The 11,807-nt window shown below is 38.6% G+C and overlaps 2 protein-coding genes across 16 annotated transcripts in view; one reads left to right on the top strand and one right to left on the bottom strand.

The window, feature by feature from the left end:
* CAB39L (calcium binding protein 39 like) overlaps nucleotides 1-9,293 on the bottom strand; it is a 96,352-nt gene extending 87,059 nt beyond the window's left edge. For 3 of the 6 annotated variants that reach the window (XM_082365642.1, XM_082365648.1, XM_082365645.1), the window contains exon 1: nucleotides 9,197-9,293. The gene's annotated coding sequence lies outside the window, so the exon portion shown is untranslated. Of the gene's footprint in view, nucleotides 1-7,746; nucleotides 9,147-9,196 lie in introns of those variants that run through there. The other 3 variants (XM_082365644.1, XM_082365646.1, XM_082365643.1) reach the window with 3 other exon arrangements.
* A 72-nt stretch (nucleotides 9,294-9,365) lies between these two features.
* LOC309615574 (histone-lysine N-methyltransferase SETDB2-like) overlaps nucleotides 9,366-11,807 on the top strand; it is an 83,033-nt gene continuing 80,591 nt past the window's right edge. For 4 of the 10 annotated variants that reach the window (XM_082365430.1, XM_082365432.1, XM_082365431.1 and 1 more), the window contains exon 1: nucleotides 9,367-10,029. The gene's annotated coding sequence lies outside the window, so the exon portion shown is untranslated. Of the gene's footprint in view, nucleotides 10,030-11,807 lie in introns of all 10 variants that reach the window. The other 6 variants (XM_082365427.1, XM_082365424.1, XM_082365428.1 and 3 more) reach the window with 4 other exon arrangements.

Genomic DNA, 11,807 nt, shown 5'->3' with positions numbered 1-11,807 from the left:
TTTAATTTTTAAATTATTTTCTAGTCTTATTACATGTGGTCAAAATTTTGACTTTTTATATTTTGGAACTGATATATTCTTTGTGGTCTAATACATAATAGATTTTTATAACTGTCCTATGTGCATTTGAGAAGACATATTCTCTATTAATGGATTCAGACTTTGATACAAATCTGTAAGATCTACCTTACTGATTATGCATAATAATGATTAATTTTCTTGGTCCACTTAACCTGACATTTTGAGAGAGGTGTGTTAAAGTCTTCTATTATTAGCAGGTTTCTATTCCTTTTCACATCTAGTAGTTTTTACTTTATGAAAACTATTGATGTGTCATTTGGTAAACAGATATTTTAAAAAATCTTCATTGTAAATATAACCGTTAGCTTCATGAGGGATATTTTATAATATCCTTCATCTTAATGCTTTTTGAACTAAACTCTGCTTGTCTGATACCAAGATGATGAACCTTGCTTTTTAAAAAATTTGCATTTCCTGATATATTTTCACCCTTCCCTCTATTGTTGTTATTTTAAAATTATTCTTCATTTCTTATGAACTCCTTTTATTATTCATACTTTTTACAACTGTATCTTTTGCATACAGCGATCATTAAGTTGAGTCCATATACATTTATTAATACACCTGATATATTTAGTGTTGTGATAATGATTCATGTTCTATTCATTTTGTGTGTGTGTACAGATAAGTACATATAGAAAATAAATACATATAGAAATAAAATACATATAGAAAATGTGTGCATATCATTACATAGTTCTCTTTGCTCTTTTTAGGGTAGGTATTTCTTTAGTATTTAGGAACGTTTTTGTTATTGGGGTTAACTCTATAGTAATATCTTTATACAATACTTTTCATTCCCCTCCCCTCTTTTTAAGATACTGTTAGTTCCCTGCGATTAGCAGTAACAAAATTAGTAAGTTCCTCTTCTCCCCCACCATCTAGTTTTGATCACTGGTATTACTTTTATTAGCGTTTTATCTTACACATCTAAGTATACATACTTATTTATAGTATGTTTATGTCCATCAGTCAGCTTCAAGTGCTATCCTTTTCCTTACAGCTAATTCCTATGAGGCAAACAACCACTTTATTCTACTTTTCACTTACACTCCCCTTCCCCCCTCCCTTTTTCTGTGGGCTATGTTATTTCTACATCATCAGATTATACAACATTTACATACCATTCTACCACAATTATTCCTATCTTACAATCTTAGTGCTACACAAGATATACTCAGTGCTTACAACCTGACCTCATGTCAAAGATTCTCCAGTCATTTCCTGGTTGCCTGAAATTTGTTCTCTAGTATATTCTTCAAGAAAGATTTATAGGAACATTATTCTTTGAGTTGTTTCATGTTCATATATGCTTGTTAATGGCCTGAATTCTTGAACTATAGTTTGGTCAGATATGGAGTATTTATTTCCTTGAATATTTAAAAAATGTTGCTTTGTTATTATCTGGCATGAAATGTTGCTGCTAAAAAAATCTAATCCAGGGGCTTCCCTGGTGGCGCAGTGGTTGAGAATCTGCCTGCTAATGCAGGGGACACGGGTTCGAGCCCTGGTCTGGGAAGATCCCACGTGCCGCAGAGCGGCTGGGCCCGTGAGCCACAACTACTGAGCCTGCGCGTCTGGAGCCTGTGCTCCGCAACGAGAGAGGCCGCGATAGTGAGAGTGAGAGGCCCGCGCACCGCGATGAAGAGTGGCCCCCGCGCGCCGCAACTAGAGAAAGCCCTCGCTCAGAAACGAAGACCCAACACAGCCATAAATAAATAAATAAATAAATAATTTAAAAAAAAAAAAATCTAATCCAGGGCTTCCCTGGTGGCGCAGTGGTTAAGAATCTGCCTGCCAATGCAGGGGACACAGGTTCGAGCCCTGGTCCGCGAAGATCCCAAATGCCGCAGAGCAACTAAGCCTGTGAGCCACAACTACTGAAGCCTGCGCGCCTAGAGCCGGCAACAAGAGAAGCCACCACAATGAGAAGCCCGCGCACCGCAACGAAGAGTAGCCCCCGCTCACTGCAACTAGAGAAAGCCCACGCGCAGCAACGAAGATCCAACACAGCCAAAAATAATAAATAAATAAAAATAAATAAATTTATATATAAAAAAAATCTAATCCAGTCTAATTTTCTTTCCAGGTTTACTTGGTCTTTTTTCCATGGGTGCAGAATTTTTTTTCTTTATTTTTAAAATCCAACAATTCTACAAGAATACTTCTGTGTTAACTGACTGTTCTGGGTTGAATTCCCCAGATTCACAGTGTGCCTTTCAACGTATATAGATTTAAACTTTCTTTAAAGTTTTCCTGAATTATAGTTCTAATAGTTGTTCTGTTCCACTGCGTTGGTTTACAATTCTTTTTATCATGGTAAAATAAACAACATAAACAACAATAATAAACAACAAAACAAACAACATAAAATGTACCATTTTAAACATTTTTAAGTATACAATCCAGTGGCATTAAGTATATTCACAATATACTTGTTAATGTTACATAACCATCACCTCTGCGCTTTGGTTTAACAAAACCAAATACACTCCTAATACACTTATTTTTGCTCTCTTTGTCTGTCTTGTCACTTCCTTTTCTTTAAAAAAATATTTATTTATTTATTTGGCTGCGCCGGCTCTTAGTCACAGCACATGGGATCTTCATGGGATCTTTGTTGTGCCATGTGGGATCTTTAGTTGAGGCATGCAAGATCTAGCTCCCTGACCAGAGATCGAACCCAGGCCCTCTGCATTGGGAGTGTGGAGTCTTAACCACTGGACCATCAGGGAAGTCCCTGTCTTGTCACTTTCTTTTGGCCCCTTTTCAAAAATCTTCATCTGTTTGATTTTCTTCAATTTTCTCCTATCTACTCTTTATTTCTCTTATTGTGCTTTCTATGATGTATATTCACTCTTGTTTTCTTTCTAATTTAATCATCATTAAAAATATCCTTTTTTCTAATTCTTTCTGGAGTTCTGCCAGCTCTCATTTCACATCCTTCTACATAGCTTATTCACCTCATTTCTGAGCCCCTTTTATTTCTGATTTGTGTGGTTCTTTCAAAGGTTTCATCTTTCCCTTAATTTCTCTTTGCTTTATTTTGAAATATTTAATTACCATTTTCATCTGCTCTTTGGCCACTTTTTTTCTGGTGTGTTTTCATTATATGATGCAATGCTCCACGGCTCATTTGGTTTTTTTTCTTATGATAACTTAGTATGTAATTATCTCATAGTCCCTTTTCCAATATATTTATATGTTATCCTAGATTAAGAGGTTCGTTCCTATGTCACATTGTACGGACATATTTCAGTTTTTAAAAATCCATTCCCCAGTTGAGATATCTGGGTTGTTTCCAGTTTTTGGTGATTATAAATACAACTGCTATAAATACTTGCAGAGGGGAGACTACAGGTTTTCATTTCATGAGAAAAGCATACAGCAGTTGTTGGGGAAATGCAAATTAAAATCATAATAAGATGTCACTTCATATCTCATTATAATGGCTAAAATTAAAAAAAAAAAAAAACTGATAATTCCAAATGCTGGCAAGAGAGAGTAGCTAATGGAGCTCTCATATCTTGCTGGAAAATTTCAACCTAGGAGTGGGATTGCTAGGTCATATAATAAAGGTATGTTGGATTTTATAAGAAACTGTCAAAGTCTTCCAAATAGCTATAGTATTTGCATTCCCACCAGCAAGATTTGAGTCCTGTTGCTTTGTATCCTTGCCAGCACTTGTGTTATTTCTTTTCTTTTTCTTTTTGTTTTGTTTTTTTGCCATTCTAAGAGGTTGTATAGTGGAATCTCACTGCATTTCCTCAATTACTATTCTATACTTTTCTCATGTAACAGAAAATAATGATCATTTTTCTATGTCATTAAATAGACTGTATCACTAAATACCCTTTGCAAATAATCCTTTTAAAAGGTTGAAATATAGCCTATCGTGATGGGTGTGCCATAATTTATAAAACCATTCTTCCACCATTGGGTAATTTTTATTTCCAATTTTTCACAAGTATAAAATTACATTGTGATCAAAAAGTTTTGACTCCATCTCCATTTTCATAGAAGCTTCCTAGAAAGGGTCAAAGAGTATACATATTTATGTCTCTGATGCAGTCCGACAAATTGCTTTAAGTATTTATTTCTTTAATTACAAGTTAAATACTTTTCATGGAAGCCGTTTGGGCTTATACTTTTGTCACCATGAGTCCATGTCTTTTGCTCATTTTCTGTCAGATACTGATGTTTTTTGGTTTATTTTTAAAAATTTATTTATTTATTTATTTATTTTTGGCTGTGTTGGGTCTTCGTTTCTGTGCGAGGGCTTTCTCCAGTTGCGGCAAGCGGGGGCCACTCTTCATCGCGGTGCGCGAGCCTCTCACTATCGCGGCCTCTCCTGTTGTGGAGCACAGGCTCCAGACGCACGGGCTCAGTAGTTGTGGCTCACGGGCCTAGTTGCTCCGCGGCATGTGGGATCCTCCCAGACCAGGGCTCGAACCCATGTCCCCTGCATTAGCAGGCAGATTCCCAACCACTGCGCCACCAGGGAAGCCCCCGGTACTGATGTTTTTATATGTTGATTTGTAAGAAATGAATACACTCGCCAAAAGTATAGACCACACTTTACATGTAAAGCAATATAGGCCTACCTCTGACCTCCCCACTCAATTCTTTATTCTATTTGAAAAATGAAATATACTTCAAATGAACAAACATTTATCCAATATCAACTACATACAAACATGTGTTCATCAGACTCAGGAAGTAGTCTTGCCTTCCAGGGAGTTATTTTGTTTCTCACAAGCTTGTAAGAAACAAGTAGCATTGTATAAAATGCACAATTTGAGTATAGCGTGATTAGAAGAGATTGTGATTGAATGAAACCTATTTATACTTTAAGAGGAAGTTGAGCTAGGCGTTGATTACTTTCAGAAGAAAGTAATTTGGGACAATGGAAATCATTTTTACACACAGAGAAAAGGAAAGTACCAGTCCCTAGGTCTGCAAGTGATAGGCCATGAGCACAGTATTTGAGGGTCACAAGCAACCCACCTTACTTCTACCAAATGTAACTGAAGGAACCTAACAGAATCATCAAAAGTTCATGAAATCATAACAGAAATGATGAAATTGTTACTTTAAAAAATTTTGTAAAGATATTAAAAATAACTTTCTAAAACCCAAGGTTGAAAATAAAATACTACTCCTACTACCACTTGCAAATATTCTGCCCACTCCCCGCTCCCATACATTTTAGCCTTTAAGTTAAAAGCCTGTGGCATATAATGGCAGGAAGTGAAGCAGCCATCTTGGTCCACAAGATGGAGCTGTATGAGGATGGCAGAGCAACAGGTTAGAAAGAGCTTGGGCCCCTGACTTTTTCTAGCAAAGCCACCTGGTCAGCTCATACTTTTACCTAGGAAAGAAATAAACTTTTTATTTTATTAAAAAAATATTTTTTTAGACAACAATTATTTTTCAGTTTCTCCATCACAGAAGCCAAACCTTAATCTTAACTAATACAAATTTCAAGTTAAGGAGTATGGGCTTTGTCAATAATACAATGGCATATAAAATGTTGTTAAGAAAAAGAAAGGAAAGGCCTAAATTAGGGCAGTGGCAGTGAGAGCAGAAAATGAAGAAAGCCATTTTGGAGGCTGAAGCTACAGATTATACAATTGGGCAAAAGGAGAAGTAAGAATTTGAAGTTTTACATCTGAGTCACTCAGAAGATGCTTATACCCATTAATCAAGATAGGAAACATGAAAGAGGAAGAGTAGTATATAAATTGAGTAGATCTAATTGTCCAAAAGGCTGTGAGAAATGTGTGTTAAGTGCTTAAGAGAGCAGAACTTGACTTTAGAATTAGGGCTCATTTGCACAAAAATGATGGTTTAAACAGCAGGAACAAATGAGATTTCAAAGGGAGAAGTCACAGTAAAGGCAAAACTTTAGTGTTTCAGTTCCCCTATCCTTTAAAAAAAACAAAATATATTATAATTTAAAGTTTACTCCTTTAAGTGAAATATGAATGTCCCTTGTGTTTACCTCACAATCATTTTCAGTAGTTAATGGACAGTCTCATGATTCAGGCATCCAATCAATTTCATTGATTAGCTGAACACCACAAACTGCAGTAGTCATTTTGATCTTTATATAGGTTTTTTGTTTTGTTTTTCTTTTTTTTTAAATTGAAGTATAGGGACTTCCCTGGTGGTCCAGTGGTAAAGAATCCGTCTTACAATGCAGGGGATGCAGGTTCAATCCCTGGTCAGGGAACTAAGATCCCATAGGCTGTGGGGCAACTAAGCCCACGTGCCGCAAACTACAGAGCCCATGTGCCCTGGAGCCTGCGTGCCACAACTAGAAAGAAGCCTGCGCACCGCAAGGAAAGATCCCGCATACCTCAAAGAAGATTCCGTGTGCCGCAACTAAGACCCAATGCAGCCAAAAATAAATAAAATAAATAAATAATAAATCTTTTTTAAAAATACAAATGAAGTATAGTTGATTTACAATGTGTTAATTTCTACTGTACTACAAAGTGATTTGGTTATACATATATACATTTACTATATTCTTTTCCATTACGGTTTATCTCAGGATATTGACTATAGTTCCTGTGCTATGCAGTAGGATGATCTTTATATAGTTTTAAGTCATTTTTTATTTTTAGTCACATCATTTAATTTATTCCCATAATGGACCTTATTGGTTGAATACCAGAAAAATAATGGTGAAACACACCAAATTAAGGAAGAATATAGAAATATTTCTGAAAATCTCAAAATGTTCCCCCAAAGTGACACTTATATGGTCAAAATTATTTACAAAGCCCAGCAAGGTATTTCTGGTACTTCAAAAATCTCTAACATATCAATCTAAGTTAAATGACTTTTACTTAAAGTCACTTAACATTGTTCATGCAAAAGTGATATTTTAAAAAATTTCTACAGATCTTCAGATTATATATTATGAAATCTAGAGAACTGTATTCTTCAAAGAAAAATCTGAAGACACTTACCTAATTTGTTATTTTAAAATTACTTACATAGAGAACATATTTACGCAATATAGTAAATGTAAACGTAGTATTTTGACTTTAAGTTGTGTTAAAAAGAAAATAGATTGGGATTGACATATATACACTAAATGTATAAAATGGATAACTAATAAGAACCTGCTGTATAAAAAAATAAATAAAACTCAAAACAAAAAGAAAATAGAAAAGCAATAAATTTTCTCCAACAGAAGAGATCGAAGGCACTAATAAGTTTGGTATCATTTACTGAGATTGTACACTTTCAAGAAAAAATGGCAACTACAGCATTATTACTTGAGGGTTCATTTTCATTATCTAAATTTCCCTATAGTAGTATCTCATAAACAGACCTCACAAAAGATTTATGAACCTGTCCTCATTATTACTCACATGTATAAAGTGGAAGCAACAAATAAATTTAGTTCAAACAAATTGAAGGTCAAGTTTTCCAGAAAGCAGATTTAAAAATTATGTTTCAGCTAGGCTAAAAAAATGTATATATCCATACCTCCCAATTACTGTATGTTTTAAATGTATTCAATCAACAATTACACTTTTGAATATATGCCAGGAACTATGATATGTGAATGCTATCCAAAAGTTTTTGCAAACATTTACTGAGCAGCTACTTTGTGTTATCGGTGTTTGTTAGCCACCAATTGCTTACTTTTATTTTTTTGGCTGCACTGCACAGCTTGCGGGATCTTAGTTCCCCAAACAGGGACTGAACCCGTGCCCCCTGCAATGGAAGCACAGAGTCCTAACCACCGGACCGCCAGGGAATTCCCACCAACTTTACTTTGATAGCCTATACAGTCCTCCCTGGAAATCCGCCCAGGATTGGTTCCAAAATTCTCCGCAGACACCAACATTTCTTACGTACGTAGTACCTTAGCCATCAACTCAACACTAAATTACTGATACTGGAACTCTTGCAACTTAAGTTTTTAAGACTCATGAATAAAAAGTAAAATTGTAAAAGAAAATTAATTTTCAATTATTATTTTACTGCTGTTCTCTTTGGTATTCCTGCCATGGTACTTTTGAGTTGGGTTACCAGTTAACCTTGGATAAATGAAAACTAAACTCAAGGCAATAAGTGTCTTTTCTTTCTTCTCATGAGTGTCAAAACTGCTGAAGTTAATCACAAAATATTAACCTTTTAGCTAGGTTTTCAGATCCGATAAAATTTCCCCTCAAATGAATGACCATGCGTGCTTTCTACTTCGATTTTTTTAAATAATAAGGAGGAAAAGGAGGTAATTCCTGTCTCCCTCCTCCCATCCCCAAAGAGCTCAGAAGTTAAGATGCTTTTTCTTACAAAAACCTCTCCCTACCCATGACGAAGCAACCAAGGATGCCAAGGCAAACCCGGAGATTCCTAAATCTTCAGCAGATTGTAACAAGGAAAACCAAAATTTGACAAAATTCTTCCTTCATTTCCACTGTTTCTGCAAAGATCAACCACTTTCTTGCTTTTAAAAAAAGACCACTGCAGGAATGCTGGCCGTACACTAATGAATAAAATTGCCCTAATGCAGAACCTGACGCTCACTTCTACCAAAGGAGGGCCTTAGTCAGAGGTTAACTACCGAGTAGGGCAAACACTTTAGCAGTCACTCCCTCGCAAACGACAGAAAATGAAGACGTCTCTTTCGAATCTGAGGACAGTCGTGAGGTATCTCCCCGTCCCCTTCCATTACCAGCCTTGTTCCTTTCTGAATCAGGCAGCCCATCAGCCAACCTCCTTTGTCAGTAAAGAGGGTTGATGGTCAGAATCTTTTCGAGACAAAGATTATTGGAATAGTTCCCTGGAACCCAAGGGATCACTGTTAAGGCATCAGAGTCCTCGCCAAGCCCCGACAATAACAAACCAACCAAAGCCTGCGATCCCCATCACCGCCACCATTTATCGCTCTTCCTAGCCAGGGCTGAGACTCAGACCAGGAAAACCTTTCCCTTTCAGGGAAGTAAGAAGGCGCCAGGTCTGTTTCCTCAGGCCCTTCCTCTCCTCCACTGCTCCCTCAGAACACCTCTACATCTTGCGCTGCTAAGTACGCTTTCAACCGCCAAGCAGCCCAGTCCCAGACACACCCAAGATGGCTCCAACCACCTACCAGAGGAAACAGCTGAGCCACCACTCCAGCGATGCCGTCCTCTCGACTGCGGATATCCCCATTGGTCCAGCCAGAGAGCGCGAGACAACCCGAGAGTTCTGGCAGCCAATCGGGAGACGGCGCGCTTCGGCGCTGCCGCGTTGCCGACGGTACGCGCGCGGAAGTTCTGAGGCGTGGACCCAGTGGGTGTGCAGCCAATGGGCTCCGGGCCAAGTGGTGGAAACCGTCAGTGTCCGACTCCTCCCATTTCGGGTTCGCGTTAGGTAGGCCTGGACGTTAGAGGTCCTCCGTCCCGGCTGAAGCGAGGCGGGACTGTTTTTGCTGAGGTGAGGTCTAGTAAATGGTGAAGTACTTCCCGGCCAGAGGGCACCTGGGGCCGTGAGGTCTCGGTGGCGTGCAGTGGGAGAGGAGTCCGACCCGCGGGGGAACCCAGCCTCGCCAACGGAGCGGGACGAGCGCAGCCCTCCGGTCTGGCGGGCGGCGTGGAAACCGCAGTCGAGCCGGTGTAACCGAGGCACGGCTGTGGTTGGCCCTCCCAACGGCTCTTTCGGCCCAGCACCCGGGAACGCGGCGGAGCTCTCGGCCGCGTGGATCCCAGCCCTTGTCACCTCCCTTCTTTCACCCACGTGCAGTCCCGGGCTGGAGAAGGGACTGCGGGCGCACTGAGTTCTCAACCCGCATTCCAGTCTCTTGTCACCCGATGCACATCTTCATGTGAGGTGATTCCTAAGCAGCTGGGGATCCTGAGGCTGTAAAAGGGGCTGCGGGGAGTGGACTGCAGTCCAAAATCCAGAAGCAGAATTTGATGGTTTAACCACTGACCCATTTCACAGGTAAGACCACACAAACCCTAAATAAGTAAAATCATTTACGCAAGATCACGGAGTTGAGGTCAGATCCTAAGAGCTCCTGACTCTCGTTAACCACGATCCAATAAGGAATTATCCCCAACAGTTAGTTAAATAAAATAAGGAACAGTATGTAATTGTGCTCTTGGGCAGGTGGAAACCTGCAGTGAGTTCTGCATGTGTTAATGAGGCGGTAGATTGGAATAATCAAAAAACGGGCTCAAAAACCAGGCTGCTTGGTTCCTTAGTTGTTCTCTGCCACTTAACAGTGTGGCAGCTTTAGCTTCCTTGTGAGAATAACGGGCATGCTAATTTATCCCACATGATTGTTAGGCACATTAATACGAACGCGTGAAGTATTTAGAAGCCTGCCTGTCACATGGTTTATACGCAATAAATGTTCATTACTGTCATCACAATTAAAACATAACAGAGGAAATGGTCACAGTTTCCTAAGAGCCTATTTGTAAAAACGAAAAGGAACCATAAATTGAAGCGAAACAGACTATTTTTCTGCCAAAATGAAAAAGAAGGGGAAAAAATATGAGCAAATTTTAAAATCCTGTTACACTCTCAAATAACACTGGTTGTCTCTGGATGATGAGATTATGAGTGATTTAAATTTTCTTCTCTATGCTTTACTATATTTTGCAAATTTTCTTCAGTAAACATGTTTTAATTTTGTAGTTCAGTTACTTTTAAATTTTCAGAAGGTATGAACAACACTGGTGAGAGCTTTCTTTAAAACGAAGCTATTACTGAGTGTGCTTATATGCTACAGGTGGAAGTATAAATTGGTAGAACATTCCTGGAAGGCAGTTCGGCAGTATGCTCCAGAAGGCTTTAAAATGGACAGTCCCTTTTTGAAAGTCATATACTTAATTTTTAAATTAGTGCATTTTTACATTCTCCTTTTATGAAATTAGAACCTTACAGATAAAGAGCACAATCCCTGAATTACCTACCCCCTTCTCCCCCCATTCCACACTCAAGACTGGTGCAGAGCCTTCAAGTCCTTTTTTACACTCACATATTCTCTGTACGTGCATATATGCATTTGTAATTCTTAAAAATCGAAATGGTATCATACTATATAATTCTGTAATTTTATTCACTTGACAGTGTTTTTACAGTGTAAACGTGTTGTCATTTTATAGCTTGTTATGTTATTTACAGCTCATTTCATTCACCTGCTCGATAGTGTGCCAATGTATGACTGAATTGTTCTGTTAATGTAAAATATTTATCTTTGTCTCATTTATCGATTTTCATGTTAAATTACATTTTGCTTGATATGTACTATGTAGCGCATTTTATTTACCATTCTCCTCTTGATGGACATTAGGTTGTTCAGTTTTTCACCTTTCAAACAGTGCTGCAGGGATATCCTTGTATTTGTTTTGCTGAGCACATGTGCTGTTTCTCAAGAATATATACCTAAAAGTGGAATTGCTTGTTTTTTTTTTTTTTTAATTATTTATTTATTTATTTATTTATTTTATTTATTTATGGCTGTGTTGGGTCTTCGTTTCTGTGCGAGGGCTTTCTTCTAGTTGTGGCAAGCGGGGGGCCACTCTTCATCGCGGTGCGCGGGCCTCTCACTATTGCGACCTCTCTTGTTGCGGAGCACAGGCTCCAGACGCGCAGGCTCAGTAATTGTGGCTCACGGGCCTAGCTGCTCCGCGGCATGTGGGATCTTCCCAGACCAGGGCTCGAACCCGTGTCCCCTGCATTGGCAGGCAGACTCTCAACCACTGCGCCAC

This window comes from Balaenoptera borealis (genome assembly GCF_965194805.1).
Source record: "Balaenoptera borealis genome assembly, chromosome: 18".
Lineage (NCBI taxonomy): Eukaryota > Metazoa > Chordata > Mammalia > Artiodactyla > Balaenopteridae > Balaenoptera > Balaenoptera borealis.
This window is presented reverse-complemented; position numbering and strand designations above follow the sequence as displayed.